The sequence below is a fragment of the Rattus norvegicus genome, chromosome X, assembly GCF_036323735.1.
Source record: "Rattus norvegicus strain BN/NHsdMcwi chromosome X, GRCr8, whole genome shotgun sequence".
Taxonomy (NCBI): domain Eukaryota; kingdom Metazoa; phylum Chordata; class Mammalia; order Rodentia; family Muridae; genus Rattus; species Rattus norvegicus.
This window is the reverse complement of record NC_086039.1, coordinates 78090104-78094129: the sequence shown is the minus strand read 5'-3', so window position 1 is coordinate 78094129 and position 4026 is coordinate 78090104.

Here is a 4026-nt window from a genome sequence, read left to right as displayed (position 1 = left end):
GCTCCCAGGGACTAAACAACCATCCTAAGAATACACTTGGAGGGGCCCACGGCTCCAGGTGCATATGTAGCAGAGGATGGTCTTGTAGGGCATCAATGGGAGGAGAAGCCCTTAGTCCTGTGATGACCTGATGCCCCAGTGTATGGGAATCCTAGAGTGGGGAGGCAGGAGGGAGTGTGTGAGTTGGTGAGCAAGCACCCTCATAGAAGCAGGGGGAGGGGAATGGGATAGATGGTTTCAGGAGGTGAAACCAGGAAACGGGATAACATTTGAAATGCAAATAAAGTATATATCCAATAAAAGAAAAGAAAAAGAAAAAAGAAAAACCAAGACCTGGGTAAATAGATCAATGGGCAAAATGTTGCAACCTGGGTTGGTAACACTAGCATTCATATAAAAGCTCAGCATGTTGGCTAGCACGTGTAATGCCTCAGCTAGGTAGTTGCACATACAGATCTACAAGGGTCCCATTCACCAGCAAGTGTAACTGAAGTGGCAAGCCCCATATTTGATGAAAGATTGTGCTGGCTAGGCTCTTGTCAACTTGACACAAGCTAGAGTGCTTTTGCAAGAGGTAACCTCAACTGAAAATAAAATCTCCCCACAGCATTGGCCCATGGCAAGCAGCTGGTGCTTTTGTTTTTGTTTGATTCATTGATTTTTTGAGCCCAGGTTTCTCTGTGTAGCCATGGTTGTCTTGAAACTCCTTTTGTAGACCAGGCTGGGTTAGAACTCAGAGATCTGACTGCCTCTCGATTGCTGGGATCAAAGGTGCACCACCACACCTGGCTTGGTGAATTTTCTTGATTGATGTCTCCCAACTCACTGTGGGTTGTGCTACCCCTGGCCATGTGGGTCTTGGCAGGCTAAGAAGGCAGGCTAAGTAGGTCATAAAGAGCAAGCCAGTAAGCAACACTCCGCTACCTCTGCATCAGTTCCTGCATTCAGGTCCCCCTTTGACTTCTTTCCATGAGGGACTATAATCTGTAAAACAAAATAAGCCTCTTCCTCCCCCAAGTTGCTTCTGGTCCTCATATTTTATCTCAAGAATAAAAACCCTAAGACAAAGATACTCTGTCAAAAAACCATAGTGGGGAACAGTAGAGGAAGATACTTAATGCCAACCTCTGGCCTCCACACATGCATGTACAGATGAGTATATTCATGTGCACATGCATGCCCGCATGTGTGTACACCAAACCCACACATATACAGGTAAAAAAGACAAAAGTGGATTGACAAAAATAAAAGAGATCTGTCTGCTGTCTCCAAGAAGCACAGCTCAGCATCAAAGAGTACCTGACGTAACAGGCATTATTTTGTGTGAACACATGGAAGTAGGACTCAAGAGGGCATCACTATTCTATTAGCTAAGGAAACAGACTTCAACTAAAACTCATCAGAAGACAGAAAGAAGATCACATCTTACTCATTAATGGAGCAATCTGTCAAAACGACACAACAGTTCTAAACATGAATGTGATATGCATCTGGCTTTATGAAACAACTAGTACTAGACAGAGAGTGCCACGTTAACCTCACACAATAACAGTAGGTATCTTTAATACCTCATGCTTATCAATAGGCAGGTCATCCTAACAGAAAATACTTAAATGATGTCATAGGTCGAATGGACTTAGCAGGCATCTGTAGAGCATGGCAGCCAAATGTTATGTAAATGTCTAAAATCTATAAATGAAGTCTTTTATCATATATAAACTGTTAAAGCAATATTTTATATTAAATTCTTAGAAAACTAATATATTAATAAATATTATATACCAATAAAATATTTAAAAATAAGGTTAACACTGATAGAGGAAGATATCTGACATTGACTTCTGGCCTCCACACACATGCACTTGCATGCATACCTACATGGCCACACTCACACAAACACATACATACAGCATACATGTGTACACACAAAAAGACTACAGTTATTAATAAGTTCCTCTTTATGACTATTAAAAGATGTGAGTCTCCATAACAATTCCTCCTCCAATACAACATGTACCCTGTTATTTTTGTATTTATGAAAAAATATTTTAACTGGTAATTTTAAGCAGTAATACATCACAAATTGGCACTAAGAGGCCTCATCCGTGAAGTTACTTCCTTTCCCAGTGGGTAACATGTTAGGTTTTTTGATGGACATCTTTACCCTCATGACCCCCAGTGACATTGTGCTTAAAAGTCAATTAGACTTCATCTAATTTTAAAGCAGCTCATCAAAACACATCATTAAGAAAATTACTAATCAAACCACATACTAGAAGAAATATTTGCAAAGACATGTAATTGAATCAAGACTGGAATGCACAAAATGTAAATAAGTCCTTAAACTCAATCATAAAATACCCATATTAAAATGTGTAAAATATTTGAACAGACATTTCACAAAGGAAGACATACAAATGACCACTAAGCATGTGAAACTATTTACAAAAAAGTCAGAAAAGAAATAAGAAACAAAGACACGGTAACAGATGATTACAATTTGCTAGAATGGCTGACATTAAACGTGACCACATAAAGTATTAGTGATGACTTGACGCTACAAAAACCCTGTTTCTTGGTGGAAGTATAAAGAGGCACAACCATTTTTAGAAACATCTTGACAGTTTTCTTACAAAATTAAATATATTGTTTTTTCTATTACTCTGCAGCTTTGTGGGGTAAGTGAGTTTGTTGAAACTTATGGAATGTAGCACCCATCATATTTATCTTTCAAATCACAGGATAAATTTGAAGTCCAGGTTATGTGACTGATATAATCCCAAGGAAAATGAAGTAGAAACCTCCTTTGAATAGGTAATGTTATATGAAGATGCCTCTAAGAAAGACTGATAATATGGGTGAGTCTGTATTCTTTTGTTTTGTTTTGTTTTGTTTTCTTTTTCTTTTCTTTTCTTTTCTTTTTTTCCGGAGCTAGGAACCGAACCCAGGGCCTTGCGCTTGCTAGGCAAGTGCTCTACCACTGAGCTAAATCCCCAACCCGAGTCTGTATTCTTGATTCCTTTAAACCTGGGTGTAAATATCAGAGAAGAAGAAATCAAACAATTCAAAGCACAAGAGATCCAGGACAAGACAGATTCTTCATTACTAATTTGTGAGCCTCAGGTGTGAATAGAGACACATGGTAAGAATATGAGTGGTCTTTAAGAGCTGAGAATAGTCCTTGATTTACAGGTACTAAGAAATCAGATACCTTATGCCAATAGATACAAGGAACTAAATCCAGTTTATACCATGAACAGACCAGTAAATTCTTCCCCCAAAATTTCTGGATGAAAATTCAGTCTACTTGGTCTCTTGCTTTGAGCCTGTTACTAATTTGAGGAGAGAATCTAGCTATGTTGTGCTGAGCTTTTGACTTACAGGTATGATGTAGTAAATGAGTGTTCCTCATAATATCTGAGCTGGTATTATTTGTAGACAACAGAATTCTAATACCAGACAAAAGGGAAAAAAACAATAAAGAAAATTTGTACTATAGTTATGTATACTGGAATGCTTGAAAATAGTATAGTGATATTTGAACCTTTGAAATTCATCAAAACAATTTGAATAGGTGAATGTATAAAAGAATAATAGGCACGTATTTAATAAAGCACAGATATTAAAATGCTAATTTCTAGACTCTAAGTGATGATTATATGGCTTTTCCCTGCAATTAGTTCTATTTTGGGATATTTGAAAACACTCACAGTAAAATGTAGAAAGCAATGAAATGCAAAGTTCTAGACTTTCTGAGATTAGTATGTCTATTCATTGTACCTAGGCTTCCAAACTTACAGAAGAAATGGCAGCCAAATGAGCACTGTTGTGTTTACATTATAGCTTCCTTTTTTACTTTGGTGGGCTTGTGTGAATCATCTAAACAAAAATGTAAAGATTATCTATTATCAGTCTCTCCCTTAAACCTACTTTTCTAACTGCTTCCTCTTTACTTTGAATCTTTTATCTGTCATCATAGGCAAAAGCAACCAAAGTTTCATGAGAGAGGTTAGAGGTTAGAGGAGG